We start from the raw sequence: 25094 nt of genomic DNA, 5'->3' as shown, positions 1-25094 counted from the left end.
ACACACAGGCACATACACATTTATGGATGTTAAATACCAGAACGTAAATCCACTTTAGAGATGTATCGAATGAGGAAAAGGGGTTGGTGGTAGGGCTGTATGTTTTAGGCACTGGTGCCTGTTGCACTCAGAATTAACACTGCTTAACTAACATCATGCTGGGGAAAAGAGGGAGATAGAGTGGAAAGAGAGGAAGTAAATGTAACAAAGGAAAACAGCTTGCCTGAAATTATGTGATTTTTTTTTTCCTCTCTTGACTGAATAATGCATTTTGAATTGGAAAAACGTCTTTCCTTCACACTCTTCCAAATAATCAGAGGGAATATAAAAGCTGATTCAGAATACAAATAAAACCTGTTTCATCTCCCCCACACCTCCAAAAAAAATATTATTCATACCCCAAGCCCATAAATTACAAGGCAGGCAATTGATTTCCTAATTAGGAGGCAAATCATGTCCACCTAGAGGATGAGGCAGTTGTGCCAAGGGTCCCTTCTGAAAGCTCCAGCTCTGACCCTGCCCCTTTCAGGCCTCAAAAGGTAAGCATCCATCTTCGGTGAAGTTTTAAGTCTCTCTGGAGTGCCTGCCAGCCAATGCCTCCTGGGCAGTGGGAGGTCAGGGCCCTCCTGGCTTTCCTATGCATTCCCTGCCAGGTGTCTAGACTGTTCCATCCACATACAGCATTAACTTCATTCAGTTGGTAGAAGTGGGCACCAACGGGAGACAGCACCTTCTGCATTAGTCATGCCAGACAGGCCACAGAGGGAAACCAGAGGCCAGAAAAGTGATTTTAAAAGGAAAAGAAAAGGCAGTCACCTAGTTTTTGAGAAAACTTAAATTCAATTTGTATCACCTGTTATAAGATTTCTACATTCCAGAATTTTGATAGTAATTTGTTAAAAGATGACATATTAGGTGGCACATTGTTATGTTAATAGGCTCTAATGAATCACATTTCTCAGTATTCACATTGTTGGTGTTTCCCTCCCACATGTTCTTGGTTATGTGACTTACTTAGGAGAATGAGAAAAACACGTACACAGTGGGCCTTGTCCTCAAGGAGTATTGCTGCCACCATTCTAGACTTCCAGAGGATCAAAGACCACATAGAAAGGAAAGCAGCCATCACAAATGTCCCAGTCAAGCTGAGCTCGCAACAGACCATCTAGCTGAATGAATCTGCATGAGAGAGCCCAAGATAACATTGTGGGGCCACCCACCTAACTCAAGGAATTGAAAGAAATAATGTTTTTGTTGTTGTTGTTGTTGTTGCTTTAGGTCAGCAATAGATAATTGATCTGTAAAATGGTACCAGAATTGGATGGTTGCTAAAACACACTCCTAAAATTTGTGCTATTGGTTTTGAGACCGGGCAGCGAGTAGTCACTGGAGGAGTTGAGAGGAACCTGCTATTAGAGGCTAGAAAGATGTTTTGTAGTATTGAAGCAATGACAAACTGTTTTCTGCAGTCTTTGGAGATGTAGAATATGCCTAATGGTTCAGTAATGTGAATCTAGCTAAGGAGAATTCTAGGCAGAGTTAAAAATGTCAATTTTCTTCTTTGACGGTATATGATAAAGAGAAAGAGGAGCTAAAAGGGGGATTTTACTTTGTAAGGGAATGTAAAGAATATGTAAAGAAGCTAAGAGTTGCTTGGTTGAAAAATCAAAACATTTCACATAATCTCCAGACAGCAAAGAATTCTCATAAAAAGAAATGCCTTTAAAATAATTATCAAATCAGTATTTTAGCTGTAAGACCCTTTGTTAAGACCTCAAGACAATTGAAGGAGGTGCCTAGTAGACCCTTTTATCTAGAAAAAAAGACTCTTTAGAATCTTATAAGCTTTGTCCCACAGCAGCCATACATGGAGTTTAAGGGAAAGAAAGAGGTCTGCCTTAAAAATATTTATAAATGTGGCTTTGGGGGGCATCAAGTGAACCCTACCTGACTTGCAGAAAGATTACAAAGTTTTTAAGAAAATTTATCAGTTTGTATTGAAAAAAATAGAGACAGTTTGAAAGGAAAAGAAGCCATTGTCTCCCTCAATTTACTGAGGGTTAGTAGACTGATAAACCTACAAAGCTACAAATGTAGGTCATTTCGTATTTGAAAAACAAACAAAAAAAAGACATCTCATAGGCCAGAACTGAATTTTCAGAGACAAAAGCCAAGAATCACAGAAGACAATGCTTTAGAAAGTGACTCCCAGCTTCCAGGAATAGAACTAGGCCCTAATCAAGGAACATTCTGTGCTTTCAGTGTGGCTTGTGCCTGTCTGGCATTTAGAGTTGCTATGATCCAGTGATTGCCATGTTCTTCTCTTCCTTTCTTTTGTTGAATGGCAGTATCTATTGCCGTCACTGCTCCCTGATTCATTGTTTTGTGTTAAGTATGTGAGGGACAAATAGCTTGTTTTTGTAAGTCATGAGGATTTATATCAAAAGAGCTCCACCCAAAATACCTCATCCATATCCAAACCTGATTCTGTTTATTAGATCATAAACTCCCTAATTGATGCTATGACTGGATGAAGCCATCGGTGTTTCAGAGGTGATGAGTGTGTTTTGTGTGTGAAAAAGACATGAATCACTAGAGCCAGAAGCTGGACTGTGGAAGATTGCTACCAAAATGGAATCCAGTGAATCACACCTTCCTGTAACCAAATGCCTGTGATACCTCCTCCCTCATGGAATTTGCTTTTGCCAATGGAACATCAAGCATTTGCATATTGGGGTTTGCACTCTTGAAACACTGCTGCCCTATGTGAGGAAGCCTGGTCTAACCACCTGGAGGGTGGAAGACCACATTTGGAAAGACACAAAGCCATCTCAGTTTTCTCAGCTGAAGTTAGCTCCCAACCAATTTTTTAGATGGGTACAGCTGTTCAAGTAAGCCCAGGTAAATATAGCAAAAGAATTACCCAGTTATAAGTTAGGGACCAGTATCAAAGCTTTCTGGAGCCTTTATCATGCCTAACTAATGCTGAGAAATAGTAAACATTCAATTATTGCTGGCTAATTGGTTAACCCTTCCATATGATTATTTTTCTTTTAGGGATACTTTAGTTTTCAATAATTTATACATCTATAAATAAATACCATACCAAAATGATCTTTAATTTTGAATATTAGTTTTTTACCTTCCACTTTTTAACCATGTTATGATGTACAAGTAGAAGAGATTTGTTGAGAATTTTACAGCCTAAATCAAGTTTCAAATCACTGACCCGTAAGCATTCTTGTTTAACATTTGGGATTTAATTTAAAAGTCTGGATTTATCCTGAATAATGCTTTGATAGAACTAGGAGGGCAAGAAAAGGAGGATGAGAGAAGCTCATGTCAAAATGTCACAGATTCCTACTATTATTACCATGTTTCAGTAGTTTTTCTCAAATGAATGCTTCCAATTTGTTATATTTCTTTAATCAATTTCCAGAGATCAGAAATTGATGTTTTTGACAGTTTTGTCTAGTTTTATCATTGCATTACGTGGAGGGAATTTGCTAAGCTCCTCACTGAGCCATTCTGAAACTCCTATTTCCCCATTGCTTCTGTTTGAAGAATTCTTATTTATTATCTTCTTACTATTTTCCAGGTAATCTGTCAATAATAATGTATATAGATATATTTATATTACAGTGTACATTATTATTCACTACCAATTTCTTTCTTCTTCATCTTATTCTATCTTTAGGATTCTGTTCTGGTTCATTTTATTGGTTTGTTTATGTAATTATTCCTTAAGTATTTTCCTCAGATAACACGTATGAATTATACACTCTATATTCACAGTCCTAGTAACAAAAAGAACTTTGGCACACATGGGCATATGATTCACTAGGGAACTTTCACTTCTGTGAGTGATCTGAAATAGAGGCTATGAATCCCATGCTAATGAGCACATGAGCTTGTCCTGGGTCTCTTTTAAAAATCATGAGCAAGGAAAATGTTACCCCAAACCTGAAAAGAATCCTGGAAAACTCTGCTTACTGACTCTGAGACATATTAGGAAGCAAATCAAGTGATGTGTAAAGACATAATTCCTTTCAAGGGATCAGGACTTCAAGTCTACCAGCTTATGGGGAAAAAACCTAAACTCATGTGTTGTGCATGAAAAGCCTTGATCAATAAACTGACATAAGCTTGACATAAAAACTGGACTAAAGCTGAATAAAAGGTTGTGGCTCAATTAAAAGTATGCCCATTTTAACTAGAGGGGAGAGTTTCATTATCCACAGCATTCAAAGACTCTTAAATGAAGAAAATGACCAAGGAAGATGAATTCATAAAATAATTATAAAACATATGAGAAAGCCTAATACCAACCATGTAGCCTTGGATTTTATAAAATAAACATTTGCATCCAAATGACTATAGCAAATAGAACAATCTGAAGGGGTATCAAAAATAAATACATTTCATGTCTACAACAATTATATGAAGATATTCACACAATAAAACAATAATAGAAAAATTTTGAAACAAGAAGAGCCAGATGTGAAAAGTACACAAAAAATGCTTAATACAAAATATAGTCATCAAAATAAAAATTGTTCAACATTGATCAAGTGTGGATGAAATATTCTAAAGAAAGAATCAATTAATGAAACAGTTCAGGAAATCTTTCAGACATAGAAAGATAAAATGGAAGAAAATGTGAAAAAAAAAATCATGAAGAATATACATCACCATTCTGGATTTCTCTCTGAAACTCCAAACTTGTATATTCAACTGTCAGCTCATCTATTCATACTTGGATATCTAAGACATTTCAAACTCAGCATGGCTAAAACTGAACTCTTAATTCTCCCACCAAAAACTATTTTATTCACAGTCTTTCCCATCTCAGTTAATGCCAGCTCTATCCTTCCAGTTAATTAGGCCAGTTACCCTGGTGTAAGCTTGATGTCTCCTTATTTTCCTATGTTAAATTCAATGTATCATCAATTTGTCGACTCTAGTTTCAAAATATATTCAACATCTGACCACTTCTCACCATCTCCACTAGTACCTCCCCAGTCTCAGTCACTATCATCTTTCACCTGGATTATCTGTTGAAAGCTTCTTATCTGGTCTTCCTATACTGCCCTTTCTGAACTGTAGTCTGTTCTCAACACAGAAGCTAAAGTGGTATCTTTGTAGTATAATATGACTTATATCTAGTCTGCACTTAAAACTTGATAATTTCATTTCATTAGAGTAAAAACCAAAGTCCTTCAAATATCTACATAATCTGCCACCTGCACATATATTATCACCTCTCTATCTCCATCTCTTTGTCTCTCCCCTTCCCCATCACTCACTCTGCTCTAGAAACAGTGGGATTCTTGCTGTTCTCTGATTATATCAGGCATGGTTTACCCTTGTGACTTCATCTTAAGCTGTTACTTCTTTCTAGAACATCCCTTCTCCAAATAGCCATGACTAATTTCCTCATCAAGTTAACTGCTCCAGAATCAACTTTCCAGTGAGGCCTATTTGACTATTCTATTTAAAATTCACCCTATTGCTAATCTCAAGCACAATGGCTAATAATTAAATATTTAATGTCAGCAACTGTTATATTTTATATAAAACTTATTGATGAAATGGAATGATAGACAACAGCAACATGACAGAATATTAAATTGAAAAAGTTACTTTATTTCAATTAATTATGTGAGTTATTTAGGACACATATAACACTACATTATACTGTTTGTAGAAGATCAAGGATAGCAAAAGGCTTTATGAACTTACTCTGGGTACAGAAACCTGAGCCAAACTGATTTAGATGCAGAATTCATGGGGGACAGAAGGGAGTGAGGACAATGAGCCTGGTCATCCACAGGAGTTATAAACTCAAATGCCAGCAGGAACCAGGATCACAACCTAAATGTGCATGCTAGCCTGTGGTAAAGAAGAAAGTATGTAACCAGTAAAGAAAATCAAACACATGACCTGTGAGTTACACTTCCTTGCAGAACATGATTCTTGACTTACTTCCATTAGAAAATGGTAGATCAACTGACCTATTGTTTCTTTGTTTCTGATGTAGTTTTATTATTTGGTAAGATAGTTTTGGAGAGGGAGAGCACTTAGATATCCTTTTAATACAAAAGAATTAGTGGTCCTGCTTCTGTGCTTAATGTTTTAACTGAAAGAGTCACTTTTAAATTTAGAATCTACACTTGTATTCTAAAAATAAACTGAATGCTTGGACTTAATCAGGCATTGCATTTGTGATTCCAAGTCTTTGTGGGCTTCAACTGTGATTTTGCTTATGTGCAACCCAGACCTTTTCAGGAAAAGATTCTTGGAAGTGACATAGAATTCTTGCCATATGGTTTGCACATGCATTTTCTGCATGCATGGTTAATTCAAGGGCATGAGAAAACATACGCAAATGCTATTGGGCATGGAAATTTAGACATTTCTTTGAAATGTTGACCTTTAAATGTTTACCACCTGTAGTAGACAGGATATGATAACATCTTCCAAAACTACAAATCTTCATTGTAAATATGACTGGAAATGATCATCCTCTAAAAAGAGGAAGAATTCCCATCCTCCGTTCACAAGAGGTTATCTCTACTAGACCACTTTGGAATGAGAGTATTTGTTCATCCCAATGTTGTTGTTGTTGTTTGACAGTTGACTTAAATCACCATTAGAAATAAAATGTCCATCATCCTACAACTATCAAAGATAAACTATAAACAGATAACAAAATGTTCAAGATAAAGTTTTGTGCCACAAAGATTAAATAAATGCTGTTAATTCTTAGTTTTCTGCAGTAAGGTTATGAACAATCAAAAAATACACATTATTCTGATTTTATAAATATAATGCTTTGTTACTCATTTAATCTGAAACAGCGCCATCTAAGGAAATCATCTAGCTGTGGAGATTTAAAAAATCTGTGACACTACAGCTATGAATTTAGGAATAATTATTTTAATTAAAATTAGCTGAGCCAGTTGGGATAAATCACTTTTTTCTCTGAGCCTCTGTTCATGCATCTGTGAAATTAGCTTAATAATGCCAACCTTAGAGGTTGTTATAAGTATCAAATAAGATAATGTAAATCAACAGGTTTTAAAATTATGACGTATCATCTATTGTCTGGTTTAAAGTGGAGGTAGATCAACTCGGGGCTGAATCTTGATCCTTCCACTTCATGCGGTATATCCGTGAATAATTTATGCAGTAATTCTGGTGGTGGTGGGAGTGGGGTTGTTTCTACAGCATATTACAATCCTATCTCCCACTTCCCAGAGTGTTTTCTATTCTGTACACTAGATGATTGCTTAATGGTAACTAAGGAGTATGATGAACAATAGCACGCTGTTTAACTGAACTGGCAAATGTCTATGGTTAATCAGATTATCCATATGCCAATAATAATAACTAAAATTAGCTTATATTTTCTGAGGAGTTATTCTGTACAAAGAATCTCAGTAGTATACAATATAGATCATATGATTTTCACAATATTTTCACAATATTTTCACAACCCTTATGAAGTACATGACACTGTGACCTCCAATACATAATAAAACTGATGATCAGGCAGACTAGAAGACAACACAGAGTAAGCAGAACTAGTAGAACTAGAAATACAAGGAAGATTCTTTTTTCCCCTCACTTCTCAGTTCATAAAATTTGACTGTTCATATATATTGGCAATTGTCATAGCAAAAAAAAAAATGATTCAGTATATTTTCTTACCATGTGAGATGAGTGTGATGACTGCTACACTACAGAACCCCTCTATATTTGTTTACTATGGCCATAATAAATGCTCAGTGACTTTGGCAATATGTGAAGCATGTGTATGTATCTCTTCTGCTGTGTGAGTGTGTGTGTTTGTGTGCGTGCGTGCACGTTTAGTATTTAATTTTAGAATCCACTCTTTACTAAAACTACTAACAAAATTTATATGAAATAGAATTTTTCAGCATTATGATGTGTGGATGGTGGGCCCTACAATATGAATGGAAACCAGAGAAATAGAGAATGGGCTCAATGCTTATGAGGGAAAAAATTTAAAGTCAGAAGGATATGGTAAGTGATGGCAAGAACCTGACAGCTGAGTCACTACTGTAGACATCAAGAATATATCGTAATGCTCTTACCTTGATTCCATACATGACTGTAGTATCATTCTGTTTTTGTTTTGTTTTCTTTTGTTTTGTTTTGAGACAGAGTCTCACTCTGTCGCCCAGGCTGGAGTGCAGTGACAGGATCTAGGCTCACTGTAACTTCCGCCTCCCGGCTTCAAGCGATTCTCCAGCCTCAGCCTTCCTAGTAGCTGGGACTACAGGCACCTGCCACCACGCCCAGCTAACTTTTTGTATTTTTAGTAGAGACAGGGTTTCACCATGTTAGCCAGGATGGTCTGGATCTCCTGACCTCGTGATTCACCCGCCTCGACCTCTTAAAGTGCTGGGATTAGGGGCGTGCGCCACCATGCCCAGTCGACTATGATATCATTCTTAACACGGTGTTGTTGCATAAAACGAAAATGTATTTGTCGTCCATAGCCTAGACCAGTAATTCTAAACTGTAATTGTGCATTAGAGTCACTGGCGAATTTCTAAGTAATACCAATGCCCTGGCCTTGCCAGCAATCCTGATTCATTTGGTCTGAGTGAAATCAAGGAATCTATAACATTTTTTTAAGTTTGCAGATGTTCTAATATGCAATCAAATTAAGAAACACTGACTAAGGTTGTAGACAGATACAGTTAAAAGGACAGCAAAGATAGACAAAGAATGAATTGACACAGACCTTTCAGGAAAGTAGACTATTAAAAAATGATTAACCATGAAATTCGAACTCTAAATATTTTCAAATTTGAGTATGAAGCATCTCCAAAGAATTGAATGGTATTTAAAATATTTAATGTGCTTAATGGAGGATATGAAGTGGAACCAAAGGCAAATCTGTCTTTCTAGCAAACATTTAGCAATCTGCTAAAGGGACTGATGGAGCATTTAGGAGAGGCGAGAATAAAGGTGGGGTGAGGCCTGCAAGCCAGAGAGACAGAGAGGCCAATGTCAGAGCCAGATTTTAGCTACAAAATACGCATTCTTTTCTTTTCAGCTCATATTCACTTCCTATAAATGGTGACTACTTTTTAAAAAAAATTTATGTTTTATATTCTACAAAATTCTTCTTAATAGTGACAATCATTTTAGCCAATGTAAAATACAGCAGAATTTTGAGCTAACTTTGTATTTAACATTTTTTCCTTGAAGAGTAGCAATTATTTAAGAAATGAAACATTATGATTCATATATAGTAAATTAACCAGTATGAAAAATAAAAAAAAGTTTAAGTATCCTAAGCTTTACTTTTTTTTACGAAAAACCCAACTCTAAATTGTACGTAAGACAAAAATTAGTCACATTTTTTCTCCTCATCAAAGAGGATAATAGATTAGGCTGAATGTGTATACGTGAAACATTGTTACACAAACTCTATAATACCACATTACCCTTTGTAAGCATTAAAGGGAATTTTCCACTGATCATCACTCATGAGTTAATGATATTCTGCATGCTACAGCTATTAAATTGCATTTTAGGTAGCCTGTACCAGAGAGGTCCAACTTGTTCACTCTTCACATCCAACCCCCTCAACTAATTGGCCCACTGAGAAAACACTTCTTTTAACCCTTATCTTTTTTTTCCATTCCCTGCGTAATGCTAATGGATATAAATCTGCCTGACAGCAGTTCTGTAAAAGTATACAACTTGTCCCTAAAGTGTACAGCCTTTTATTGGTTGTCTCCCTTTGTGCCAGAATGACACAAATTGCCTTCTGACAAAAGCAGGATCAATTAAACTGATAACAGTAGACTTATTATGTGAGAACAGTGAGAGGTACCTTCACCATAATGCCAGAGTTCATTATACAGATCCTGTGACTCCACAAAGGAACAGAGACACATATCCCCTATTAAAAGCACTTGCTGTTTAGTAGCTGGCTATGTAGAGAAAGGACTTAGGGGAATGCACCATATATTCTCTTTGAAAGCAAAAGTGCTGATACCTCACTGAGCTGAGGCCAATGAAAGCAGCCTAAGTAAGGACAGACAGAAGGCAGAGCAATACAGACTCCAGAGAGACAGTCAAAACACATTCTGTCATATAAGCAGCTCTGGAATCTGTAAAATATGTTTTAATTGTACAGAAAAAGTATATATTACTTTTATCAGGGCTGTTTCTTAATATACTGAATTTTGAAATTGAGCAAAGATCCATTAGCTGTCACTGATGAGAAAATGAGAAAGATTCCCAGCCTTTATTCACAATTAAAGCAAAACTAAAAAATCAACTTTTATTAGAAAACCTGTGAATGTGATTTGATCTGTCACTATATCTACATCTTGGTTATTGAGAATATTTGTTTCATACATTTTTAAAATTATACAAATTGAGACATGACTCCGTATGACCCTAAATGAAAGGGAGATTGATTTACTATGTGGAAACAAAATGCCTAAAATATTGTAAAATTTATTATTTGAAAACAGCTTTGGCATTCCCAGTTAACTTTCTTTGCAGAACTTCTCAAGCCTGTCATAAATGTCCATTCCCTGAAATCTCATGTTTGTCTGTTTATAGGGTCTGGCTCTGAGTCCCCACTCAAATCTCATCTTGAATTGTAGCTCCCATGTGAGGGATCCAGTAGGAGATAAGTGAATCATGGGGCCAGTTTCACCCATACTATTGTCATGGTAGTGAATAAGTCTCGTGAGATCTGATGGTATTATAAGGGAATAATACTCGTCTCTCATTCTCTCTTGCCTGCAGACATGTAAGATGTGCCTTTCACCTTCCACCATGATTGTGAGGCCTCCTCAGCCATGAGTTCATTAAACCTCTTTTTCTTTATAAATTACCCAGTCTCAGGTATTGTTTATCAGCAGAGTGAAAATGGACTAATAAATCTACTTACCAACACATTTTCATTTTTTTCTGTCTAGTACAGGTTGAAAGAGCTACTCCTCCTGTAAATGTGAGAACTATAAACAAAATTGTCATTTTGAATCACATGATCAATAAAATCACAATGTTTGCTAATTAGCTTTCATATTTTATAACTGATAATAATATTTTGTTAAAAAATTCAATATAACTGATTTGAAACTGTTTTTACATCCTAGAAATGAGAAATTTTCTAAAGAAAATAAATTGCAGTTGAATATCCAGTCAAGAGTAAAAATCAGAAATGATAACCAATCTTTCTCACACAAGACTTTATCCATAAAATTATTGACTATTTCCATAAAAATTATAACTTTGATAATTAAGCCTAGTAGTAGATCAATAGTTGAAAAAGATCTAATCATAATACTTTAACATATGATAATTCTCTTGGTCAATTCAAGAGGCCTAATTTGAGACTATCTGCCATGAAAACCACATTTAGAAGTGCTTTCAAGTCTTCAGTTTCCTGCCCAGAAAATTTCTGTTAAGAATGTTGATGTATAAAGTGGGAGAAGGACTAACATCCACTTGCATGGCTGTGCCATATACTATACTAGTCCCTGAGTTCTTATTTCCTAAAAATGTACAGCACAAATCCAAGAGAAAAGTATATTGGTTTGAACAAAGCAGGAACTAAAATAAGTAGTATATCTGGGAGGTGATATCAGCAAGCACTGAGATAGCAGGAAAGTCAAGGAAAGAGGAAGCCATAGAAGTTTTAAAATGGATTTGATCCTGCCCTAGTTGGATCTTGGGAGTCCTCTTAGAGTCTGAGGGGATGTGCCTATGAATTCTGTACAAAGTAATATTTCATGGGATCTAATAGTAGTTCTGATGTTTAAAGAGAAACTCAAAATGGTTGATTGCCTTCTCAGAGTAGACATTGATTGCTTCCTACTCATACTTTACCTTAATGAGCTAACTACTTCTCATCTCTATTATTCCTTCTCTTCCTAACTGCCTATTTAGAGGCCTTGGATTTGAGTCTTATTCAACTAGCTGACATATGATATAGAGTACTGGACACTGCTTTCATTCTTAGGTCATTCTGAGCAACACTAGATCATTAACCAGTCAATAGATAATTGAATTTAAGTCACTCTATCCTCTGTTCAAGGTGGTGAAGATATGGGGTGCAGATTATATCAATTCTTTCATTAGGAATGTATCATAAAGCATTTGAGTATAAAACAGGTATTATGAGGTTTCCCAGGACAGGACTTTTTAACTGGCAAACACCTGGCTTGACTATTCTAATCACGGAAGTTGATGACATTTCTTCCACATATAATCCGTGACAAATGACGCGTGCACAGTCCCTCATTCTCTGAATGCATTTCACAACTCCTGATACAGTGCCTCATATTCTATACTCAGAAGCCACTCAATAAATATTATGGACTGACTCTTAAAATTCTAAGAAAATGATGGTATTGTACAAAGCAGGCAAATACCAGGTATGAGTGCCTACCCAAGTGAGTCAGTTTATTCAGCAGGTCATAACTTATACTGCTGGCTTATATCACCATTCCAGTACAGAATATTATCAATCCAAATTGAAAATCCTACCCTTGTCAGCAGCAACTAGTCTCCTGACAGGACATGCCTGTGTATTTATGAAGTGCTAAGGACAAGTAATGAAAATCCTTTAGCGACAAAAGAACAATGTGGAATAGATACCCCAAACCCAAATATAGTTTCAGTTCTTCAAGTCACTTCAACATATCACTATATTGAGCAAAATATTTAAGACCGCAGGCAAGAGTGATTCGGAACCCAATTTAGAAAAAAGAAATTGTTACGAGTAAAACTCTCCCAGGCTACCAAGGTTCTTATTGGTTTTCATTGCAAATCTTGTCTAAGAGCTTTAGGAAGAAAACAAAACTTTCAGTGTCTCTAACTCTCCCTTAATCTTAGTCCTAAAGGTCCATTGATTGTTGTATATACTGAAGAGATGAATAAGTGATTATTAGAAGGGAGGAGGATGGAAGGAAAAAAAAGAGAAATGGAGGGAGGGAGGGAGAAATGGAAGGAGGGAGAAAGAAAGGGAGGGAGGGAGAGAGAAAGGGAGCGAGGGAGGGAGGGAGGAAACAAGGAAGGAAGGAAGGAAGGAAGGAAGGAAGGAAGGAAGGAAGGAAGGAAGGAAGGAAGGAAGGAAGGAAGGAGGGAAGGAAGGAAGGAGGGAAGGTTATGTGTAAAGATTTTTAAAGATATTTCACTCATACTAACTTATTCTCAAAGCTTTTTAAGGGAGAATAGAGAGTTACTCTGAGAGTCCTTTCAAAGGAACTAGATGACATGTTTAAATGATATAGTTACTAAATGATGGAATCAAGTCTACACTAGAATTTTTTGCCTATTGCTTATCATTACACTAAAAGGCACTCTGTGATTCTGTAGGTAACATCTACTTTTGTGATGTAATTTCAATATCCATTACTTGAGCCCAGATCATTTCTGCAACCATAAGTCATATACATTAAGCTGCTGGCTGAAGTCTTCCCTCTATATGTCCAGTAAACAGGTCAAACCCACAAAGTTCCCCACATAACTCTCTGTCTTTTGATTAAACTTTACCTGCTCCTGCCTGTTCTCCAATAAATTATTCCTTTTTTAAAATTTTTAGTTTTTTAGGTACACAGTGAGGGTATATATTTATGGGGTACCTGAGATGTTTTCATACAGACATGGAATGTGTAATAATCAAATCTTGGATGAGGGGGCATCCATCCCCTCAAACATTTATCCTTTGTTTTACAAACACTCCAATTATTCTCTTTTAGTTATTTTAAAATGTACAATTTAATTGTTATTGACAAAAGCCACCTTGTTATGCTATCAAATACTAAGTCTTATTCATTCCTTCTATTTTTTGTGCCCATTAATCATTCTCACCACCCCTACCCCACCACCTACCCTTCCCAGCTTCTGGTAACCATCCTTCCACTCTCTATCTTCATGGATTCAATTGTTTTGACATTTAGATTACACAAGTGAGAATACGGAAGTTTATCTTTCACTCCCTGGCTTATTTCACTTAACATAATGACCTCCAGTTCCATCCATGTTGGTTCAAATGACTTAATCTCTTTCTTTGTTTTATGGCTGAATATTACTACACTGTGTATAAATACCACATTTTCTTTATCTATTCATCTGTTAATGAATATGTAGGTTGTTTCAAAATCTTGGCTATTGTAGACAGAGCCGCAAGAAACATAAAAATGCAGGTATCTCTTCACTATATTTACTGCCTTTCTTTTGAGTATATACCCAGCAGTGGGATTGCTGGATTGTATAGTAGCCCAATTTTAATTTTTCAAGGAACCTCCAAAATGTTCTCTATAGTGGTTGTACTCATTTATATTCCCACCAACAGTGTACAAGTATTACCTTTCCTCCACACCCTTGCCAGAATTTGTTGTTGCCTGTCTTTGGATATAAGTCATTTTAACAGGGATGGGCTGATATCCCATTATAGTTTTAATGTAAATTTCTCTGATGATCAATGATGCTGAGTATCTTTTCATGTGCCTGTTTGCCATTTGTACACCTTCTAAGAAATGTCTATTCAAATATTTTGCCCATTTTTTTACCTGACAATTGGAGTTTTTCTTATAGAGTTGTTCGAGCTCCTTATATATTCTGGTTATTAATCTCTTGTCAGATGGGTAGTTTGCAAATATTTTCTCCCATTCTGTGGGTTGTCTCTTCACTTTGTTGATTGTTACCTTTGCTGTCAAAAGCTTTTAAAATTGATATGATCCCATCTGTCCACTTTTACTTTGGTTGCCTGTGCTTGTGGGGTATTATTTAAGAAATCTTTGCCCAGACTGATGTCCTGCAGAGTTTCTCCAATGTTTTCTTTAAGTAGTTTCATAGTTTCAAGTCCTAGATATAAGTCTTTAATCCATTTTCATGTTATTTTTGTGTATGTTGAGAGATAGGGGTCTAGTTTCATTTTTCTGCATATGGATATCCAGTTTTCCAAGAACATTTAATAAAGACTGTCTTTTCCCCAATGTATGTTCTCAGGACTTTTGTAAAAAATGAGTTCACTGTAAGTATATGCATTTGTTTCTGGGTTGTTTATTCTGTTCCATTGGTCTATGTGTCTCTTTTTAGGCCAGTACCATGCTTCTTTGGTTATTATAGTTCTATAGTATAATTTGAAGTCAGGTAATGTGATTCCTCCAGTTTTTGTTTGTTGGTTTGTTTGTTACATAAAATAGCTTTAGTTATTCTGGGTCTTTTGTGGTTCCATATAAATTTTAAGGTTGTTTTTTCTATTTCTGTGAAGAATGTCATTGGTATTTTGATAAGAAATATATTGTATCTGTAGATTGCTTTGGGTAGTATGGACATTTTAACAACATGGATTCTTCAAAAATGGAAGGATATCCCAAAAATGGAATATCTTTGGTTAATTCCTAGGTATTTAATTTTATGTATGGCTATTGTGAATGTGACTACTTTTTAATTTTTCATATTGCTCACATATAGAAGTTCTGCTGATTGTTATATGGAAATTTCATATCCTGCAACTTTACTGAATTTGTTTATTAGTTCTAATGGTTTTCTTGTGAAGTCTTTAGGCTTTTTCAAATATAAGATCACATCTGCAAACAAGGGTAATTTGACTTTTTCCTTTCCAACTTGGACGCCCTTTATATCTTTTATTTGTCTGGTTGTTCTAGCTAGGATTTCCAGTACTATGTGGAATAACAGTTGTGAAAGTAGGCATTCTTGTCATGTTCCAGATCATAAAGGAAAGGCTTTCATTTTTTTACCATTTAGTATGATACTAGCTGTGGGTCTGTCATATATGGCTTTCATTATGTTAAGGTATATTATTTCTATACCTAGTTTTTTGATGGTTTTTATCATGAAGGATGTTAAATTTTATCAAACACTTCTTCAGTATCAATTTAAATGATCATATGCTTTTTGTCCTTCATTCTGGTGATATGATATATCACACTGATTTGAGTATATTGAACCATCCTTGCATCTCAGGGATAAATCCCACTCGATCATGATAAATGACCTTTTTAATGTATTGTTGAATTCAGTGTGCTAATATTTTATTGGGAATTTCTGCATCAATATTCATCAGGAATACTGGCCTGTAGTGTTTCTTTTTTTTTACATCTTGTGTGGTTTTGGTATCAAGGCAATACTGGCAGTGTAGATTAGTTTGGAAGTATTCCCTCTTCTATTTTTCAGAAAAGTTTGAGTAGGATTGGTACTAATTATCTACATGTTTGGTAGAATTCAGTAGTGAAGCCATCAGGTCCCAGGTTTTTCTTTACTTGGAGACTTTTTATTGCAGCTTCAATCTTGTTACTTGTTTGGGTGTGTTCACATGTTAATGTCTTCCTGGTTCAATCTTAGTAGGATGTATGTATCTAGGAATTTGTCAATTTCTTCTAGATTTTCAAACTTACTGGCATATCGTTGCTCAGAGTAGCCACTAATGATCCCCTGAATTTCTGTGTTATCAGTTGTGAGGTCTTCTTTTTCAGTTTCTGATTTTATTTACATGGGTTTTCTCTCCATTTGGCAAAAGGTTGATCAATTTTGTTAATCATTTCAAAACATCAGTTTTTTGTTTTATTAATCTTCTGTATTTTTTTCATTTCAACTTCATTTATGTCTGCTATGATCTGTAATATATATTTTCTTCTACCAATTTAGGGTTTAGTTGCTCTTGCTTTTCTAGTTCTTTAAGATGCATCACTAGGTTGTAAATTTGAATCTTTTCTTTTTTTAATATAGGCCCTATAGCTATACAAATTCCTCTTAGTAGTGCTTTTCCTATCCCATAGGTTTTGGTATATTATGCTTCCATTATCATTTATTTAAAGAATTTTTTCAATTTCCTTCTCAATTTCTTTATTGACCACTGGTCACTCAGGAGCATGCTGTTTAATTTTCATGTATCTATATAGTTCCAAAAATTCCTCTTGCTATTGATTTCTACTTTTATTTCATTGTAGGTAGAGAAGATATTTCAATTTTTTTGAATGTTTCAAGACTTGTTTGGTAACCTAACATATGGTCTATCCTTAAGAATGATCCATGTGCTAAGGAAAAATATATGTATTTGGCAGATGTTGGAAGAAATGTTCTGTAAATATCTATTAGATCCATTTGGTCTATAGTGCAGTGTATGTCTGATTTATTTTTTATTATTTTCTGTCTGGAACATCTGTCCAATGTTCAAAGTGGGGTGTTGAAGTCTCCTGCTATTTATTGGTGTCTACCTCTATTTTTAGTTCTAATAATATTTGCTTTCTATATCTGAGTGCTCCAGTGTTGGGTGCATATATATTTACCATTGTAATATCCTCTTGCTGAATTGACTCCTTTATTGCTATATAGTGACATTCTTTGCTCTTATGGTTTTTGTTTTGAAATTTACTTTGTATGATATAAAGGTAACTACTCCAGCTCTTTTATGGTTTCTATGGGCATGAAAGGTCTTTTTCCATCCCTTTACTTTTAGTCTATGTGTGTCTTTATAGATGACATGTGTTTTTTGTTGGCAACACAATATGAGTCTTCTTTTTTATCCAGTCAGCCACTCTATGTCTTTTGATTGGAGAGCTTATCCATTTATATTCAATGTTATTATTGATAAGTAAGAACTTACTCCTGCCATTTTGTTATTGTCTTCTGGTTGTTTTATGGTACTCTCTTTCTTCTTTTATTCTTCCTGTCTTTCTTTTAGTAAGGGTGGTTTTACCTGGTAACACAATTTAGTTTTTTGCTTTTTATTTTTGTGTTACCATTGTATGTTCTTTGGTTTGAAGTTAATATGAAGCTTGCAAATACTATCTTATAACCCATTATTTTAACCTAATAACAACACTGTTTGCAAAAATAAACAGGTAAAGAAGCAAAAGGAAAACAAACAAAGACACTATACCTTAACTTAATCCTCCTAATTTTTGACATTTTGTTGTCACTATTTATAGCTTATTGTACTCTCTTCATCTTGAAAAGTTATTTTAGTTATTATTTTTTATTGGTTCATCCATTAGTCTTTCTACATAAGATAGGTGTAGTTTATACACCAGAGTTACAATATTATAGTTTTCTGTGTTTTTCTTTGTAGTTACTATTACTAGTGAGTTTTGTACCTTCAGGTAATTACTTATTACTTATTAACATTTTTTCTTTTCTGATTGAAGTATTCCCTTTAGCATTTCTTGTAAGATAAGTCTGGTGTTGATGAAATCTCTCAGATTTTGTTTGTTTGGGAAAGTCTTTATTTCTTCTTCATGTTTGAAGGATAATTTTACCAGATATACTATTCTAGGTTAAAAGTTATTTTCCTTTCACTCTTTAAATAAATCATGCCACTTTCTCCTGGCCTGTAAAGTTTCCACTGAAAAGTCTGCTGTCAGTCATATCTGAACTCAATTGTATGTTATTTGTTTATTTTCTAGTTCCACTTTTAGGATCCTTTCATCATTATTGAATTTTGGGAGTTCAATTATTAAACATCTTGAGGTACTCTTCTTTGAGTTAATTGTTTGGTGTTCTATTACTTTCTTGTACTTGGAATATCTTTTTCTAGGTTTGTAAACTCCTCTATTATTATTCCTTTGAATAAACTTTCTATCTCCATTTCTTTCTCTATCTCCTCTTTAAAGCCAATAGGTCTTAGATTTGCCCTTTTGAGGTTATTTTCTAGATATTGTAGGCATGCTTTATTGTTTCTAATTTTTTTTCTCTTCTCTGCTCTGACTGTATATTTTCAAATAGCCTGTCTCCAAGCTCACTGATTCTTCCTTCTGTTTGATCCATTCTTCTGTTAAAAGATCCTGATGCAGGGGATTGCTGGCAAGATGGTCGAATAGGAACAGCTGTGGTCTGCAGCTCCCAGGAAGATCAACGCAGAAGGCAGGTGATTTCTGCATTTCCAACTGAGCCTCCATTGGTGATACCCAGGCAAACAGGGTCAGGGGTGGACCTCCAGCAAACTCCAGCAGACTGGCAGCAGAGGGGTCTGACTGTCAGAAGGAAAATTAACAAACAAAAAGTAATAGCACATCCAATCAAAGGTGACCAACATCAAATACCAAAGGTAGATAAATCCACAAAGATGGGGAGAAACCAGTTCAAAAAGGCTGAAAATTCCAAAAACCAGAGCACCTCTTCTCCTCCAAAGGATCACAACTCCTCGCCAACAAGGGAACAAAACTGGATGGAGAATGAGTTTGACGAATTGACAGAAGTAGGCATCAGAAGGTGGATAATAACAAACTCCTCCAAGCTAAAGGAGCATGTTCTAACCCAAATCAAGGAAGCTAAGAACCCTGAAAAAAGGTTAGATGAATTGCTAACTAGAATAACCAGAGGAGAGAAGAACATAAACGACCTGATGGAGGTGAAAAACACAGCATGAAAACTTCATGAAGCATACACAAGTTTCAATAGCCAAATCAATCAAGCAGAAGAAAGGATATCAGTATTTGAAGATCAACTTAATGAAATAAAGAGAGAAGACAAGATTAGAGAAAAAAGAATTAAAAGGAATGAACAAAGCCTCCAAGAAATATGGGACTATGTGAAAAGACCATATCTATGTTTGATTGGTGTACCTGAAAGTGATGAGCAGAATGGAACCAAGTAGAAAAACACTCTTTAGGATATCATTCAGGAGAACTTCCCCAACCTAGCAAGACAGGCCAACTTTCAAATTCAGGAAATTCAGAGAACACCACAAAGATACTCCTTGAGAAGAGCAACCACAAGACACATAATCATCAGATCCACCAAGGTTGAAATGAAGGAAAAAATGTTAAGGGCAGCCAGAGAGAAAGGTGGGGTTACCCACAAAGGGAAGCCCATCAGACTAACAGCAGATATCTGGGCAGAAATCCTATAAGCCAGAAGAGAGTGGGGGCCAATATTCAACATTATTAAAGAAAAGAATTTTCAACCCAGAATTTCATATCTGGCCAAACTAAGCTTCATAAGTGAAGGATAAATAAAATCCTTTACAGACACGCAAATGCTGAGCGATTTTGTCATCACCAGAGGCGCCTTAAAAGAGCTCCTAAAGGAAGCACTAAACGTGAAAAGGAACAGCTAGTACCAGTCATTGCTAAAACACACCAAATTATAAAGAACATCGACTATATCAAGAAACTGCTCTAACTAATGGGCAAAACAAACAGCTAGCATCATAACGACAGGATCAAAATCACACATAACAATATTAACATTAAATGTAAATGAGATAAATGTCCCAATTAAAAGACACAGACTGGCAAATTAGATAGAGTCAAGACCCATAAGTGTGCAATATTCAAGAGACCCATCTCACATGCAGAGACACACATAGGCTCAAAATAAAGGGATAGAAGAATATTTACCAAGCAAATGGAAAATAAAACAAAACTAAGAAATGCAAACCTAATATCTGACAAAACAGACTTTAAACCAACAAAGATCAAAAGAGACAAAGAAGGGCATTACATAATGGTAAAGGGATCAATGCAGCAAAAAGAGCTAACTATCTTAAATATATATGCACCCAATACAGGAGAATCCAGATTCATAAAACAAGCTTTTAGAGACCTACAAAGAGACTTAGACTCCCCCACAATAATAATGGGAGACTTTAACACCCCACTGTCAATATTAGACAGATCAGTGAGACAGAAAATTAACAGGACTTGAACTCAGCTCTGGACCAAGCAGACCTAATAGACATCTACAGAACTCTCCACCCCAAATCAACAGAATATACTTTCTTCTCAGTACCTCATCACACTTATTGTGAACTTGACCACATAATTGGAAGTAAAACACCCCTCAGCAAGCGCAAAAGAACAGAAATCATAACAAACACTCTCTCAGACTGCAGTGCAATCAAATTAGAACTCAGGATTAAGAAACTCACTCAAAACCGCACAACTACATGGAAACAGAACAACCTGCTCTTGATTGACTACTGGGTAAATAACGAAATGAAGGCAGAAACAAAGATGTTCTTTGAAACCAATGAGAGTGAAGACACAATGTACCAGAATCTCTGGGACACGTTTAAAGCAGTATGTAGACGGAAATTTATAGCACTAAATATCCACAAGAGAAAGCAGGGAAGATCTAAAATAGACACCCTAACATCAAAATTAAAAGAATTAGAGAAGCAACAGCAAACAAATTCAAAATCTAGCAGAAGACAAGAAATAACTAAGATCAGAGCAGAATTGAAGGAGATAGAGAAACAAAACCCTTTAAAAAAATCAACGAATCCAGCAGCTCATTTTTTGAAAAGATCAACAAAATAGATATACTGCTAGTCAGACTAATAAAGAAGAAAAGAGAGAAGAATCAAATAGATGCAATAAAAATTGATATAGGAGCTATCACCACTGATCCCACAGAAATACAAACTACCATCAGATAATACTATAAACAGCTCTATACAAATAAATAAGAATATCTAGAAGGAATGGATAAATTCCTGGACATATACACCCTCCCAAATCTAAACCAGGAAGAAGTCAAATCCCTGAATAAACCAATAACAAGTTCTGAAATTGAGGCAGTAATTAATAGCCTATCACCCAAAAAAAGTCCAGAACTAGACAGATTCACAGCCGAATTCTACCAGAGGTACAAAGAGGAGCTGGTACCATTCATTCTGAAACTATTCAAAACAAGGGAAAAAGAGGGAATCCTCCCTAACTCATTTTATGAGACCAGCATCATCCTGATACCAAAACCTGGCAGAGGCACAACAAAAAAGAAAATTTCAGGCCAATATCCCTAGTGAACATCAATGTGAAAATCCACAATAAAATACTGGCAAACCAAATCCAGCAGCACATCAAAAAGCTTATCCACCATGATCAACTTGGCTTAATAGCCGGGATGCCAGGCTGGTTCAACATATGCAAATCAATAAACATAATCCATCACATAAACAGAACCAATGACAGATACCTCATGATTATCTCAATAGATGCAGCAAAGAACTTTGACAAAATTCCACACCCCTTCATCCTAAAAACTCTCCATAAACTAGGTACTGATGGAACGTATCTCAAAATAATAAGAGCTATTTATGACAAACCCACAGCCAATATCATACTGAATGGGCAAAAACTGGAAGCATTCCCTTTGAAAACTGGCACAAGACAAGGATGCCCTCTCTCACCACTCCTATTCAACATAGTATTGGAAGTTCTGGGCAGGACAATAGGCAAGAGAAAGAAATAAAGGGTATTCAAATAGGAAGAGAGGAAGTAAAATTGTCTCTGTTTGTGGATGACATGATTGTATACTTAGAAAAGCCCATCATCTCAGCTCCAAATCTCCTTAAGCTGGTAAGCAACTTCCACAAATTCTCAGGATACAAAATCAATGAGCAAATATCACAAGCATTCCTATACACCAAGAACAGAAAGCCAAATCATGAGTGAACTCCCATTCACGATTGCTATTATGAGAATAAAATACCTAATCAAACAATTTACAAGGGATGTGAAGTCCTTCTTCAAGGAGAACTACAAACCACTGCTCAAGGTAATAAGAGAGGACACAAACAAATGGACATACCTTCCATGCTCATGGGCAGGAAGAATCAATATCATGAAAATGGCCATACCACCCAAAGTAATTTGTAGATTCAATGCTATCCTCATCAAGTTACCACTGACTATCTTCACGGAATTGGAAAAAACTACTTTAAATTTCATGTGGAACCAAAAAAGAATCTGCATAGTCAAGAGAATCATAGGCAAGAAAAACAAAGCTGGAGGCATCATGCTACATGACTTCAAACTATACTACAAGGCTACAGTAACCAAAACAGCATGGTACTGGTACCAAAACAGATACAGAGACCATTGGAACAGAACCAAGGCCTCAGAAATAACATTACGCATCTACAACCATCTGATCTTTGACAAACCTAACACAAACAAGCAATGGGGGAAAAGAATCTCTATTTAATAAATGGTGTTCAGAAAACTGGCTAGACATATGCAGAAAACTGAAACTGGACCCCTTCCTTACACTTTATACAAAAATCAACTCAAGACGGATCAAAGACTTAAATGTTAAGACCTAGGACCATAAAAATCCTAGAAGGAAACCTGGGCAATACCCTTCAGGACATAGACATGGGCAAAGACTTCATGTCTAAAACACCAAAAGCAATGGCAACAAAAACCAAAATTGACAAACAGGATCTAATTAAACTAAAGAGCTTCTGGACAGCAAAAGAACCTATCATCAGAGTGAACAGGCAACCTACAGAATGGGAGAAAACTTTTGCAGTCTATCCATCTGACAAAGGGCTAATATCCAGAATCTACAAAGATCTTAAACAAATTTACAAGAAAAAAACAACCAACTCATCAAAAAGTAGGCAAAGGATATGAACAGATGCTTCTCAAAAGAAGACATTTATGCAGCCAACAGACATATGAAAAAATGCTCATCATCACTGGTCATTAGAGAAATGCAAATCAAAACCACAATGAGATACCATCTCACGCCAGTTAGAATGGCGATCATCAAAAAAATCAGGAAACAACAGATGCTAAAGAGGATGTGGAGAAATAAGAACACTTTTACACTATTAGTGTGAATGGAAATTAGTTTAACCATTGTGGAAGACAGTGTGGTGATTCCTCAAGGATCTAGAACTAGAAATACCATTTGACCCAGCGATCCCATTACTGGGTATATACCCAAAGGATTATAAATCATTCTACTATAAAGACACATGCACACGTATGTTTATTGCAGCACTATTCACAATAGCAAAGACTTGGAACCAACCCAAATGTCCATCAACAATAGACTAGATAAAGAAAATGCGGCACATATACACCATGCAATACTATGCAGCCATAAAAAAGGATGAGTTCATGTCCTTTGCAGGGACATGAATGAAGCTGGAAACCATCATTCTCAGCAAACTATCACAAGGACAGAAAACCAAACACTGCATATTCTCACTCATAGGTGATGTTCTCTTAAGGCCCAAAGGCTCTTCAGTCATTTGTGGTAAATACTGCCTGGCCTGGGACTCACCCTTCAGAGAAGTGGGCTCCCCTCTGACCCAGGGCATGTTCAGAAATGCTGTCCAAGAGCCAAGTCTTAAAGTTGGGAACCACAGGGGCCCACTTGTGTTCTATCCCCCTGTGGCTGAGGTGGTACCTAAAGTGTAAGACAACATCCCTTTTACTTTTACCCCCACTTCTCTCAAGCAGAAGGAATCTCTCTGTAGCCACAACATCTGGGAATATGCTGAGTCTCACCTGAGGTCACCAAGTTTCAGTGCCTCACCCAACACACTTAAAGTAGTACCTGAGTATTATTGCTGGTTATTCAGGGCCCAAAGTCTCCTCAGTTAGCAGATGATACATCTTGCCAGGACTGGGTCCTTCCTTTCAAGGCAGCAGTTCCTTTCTGGCCCAGGGTGTATCTAGAAATATCTGGGGACAAGGGCCAGGAAAGGGGCCTCACAGCTTTGACCACTGCCCTATCCTAGTTTAGCTAAGCTAGTATCGAAGATGCAAAGTCCTCCCTACTTGTACATTTTCTTTCCTCAAACAGAAGGAAGGTGTTTCTTTTGGAGCCACAGGCTGTGCAGCCTGGTGTTAGTGGGAGTGCGATTTCAAAACTCCCTTAGCCACCCCAACTGGTGTCTCAGTAGGTTGCATATCCCCCCAGTCTACTGTCTCTGGGCCCAGATCAGCCCCAGGGCTCACCTAGGTGTTGCAGTCCTTGTGGCCTAGACTGCCTTTCAAGTTTATTTGGAGCACCATAACACTTTAGCTCATGGTGGTGAAGTTTGTGGGAACTTAGGTTCCAACCACTGGGATCAGCAATTCTCTTCTGCCTAGGGCTGGTTCAAATGCATCCTCTGTGGGCTGGCATCAACTGAGTTTGGGCAGGTTTTGCTTTCTGCTGTAACAAGGACAGCACTGAGTTTAATGCCTCACAATTGCTGGCTCTCCCTCTCCCCAGGAGCAGAAGCACTCTCCACACCATTCAGTTGCTGCTGGGGTAGGAAGAAGGGTTACACTAGAGATTCAAGACTGTTTTTCCTATCTCTTCAGTTTTCTTTCAGG

Source organism: Papio anubis, chromosome 5, assembly GCF_008728515.1.
Source record: "Papio anubis isolate 15944 chromosome 5, Panubis1.0, whole genome shotgun sequence".
Taxonomy (NCBI): domain Eukaryota; kingdom Metazoa; phylum Chordata; class Mammalia; order Primates; family Cercopithecidae; genus Papio; species Papio anubis.
Note: the sequence above shows the minus strand (reverse complement) of the source record.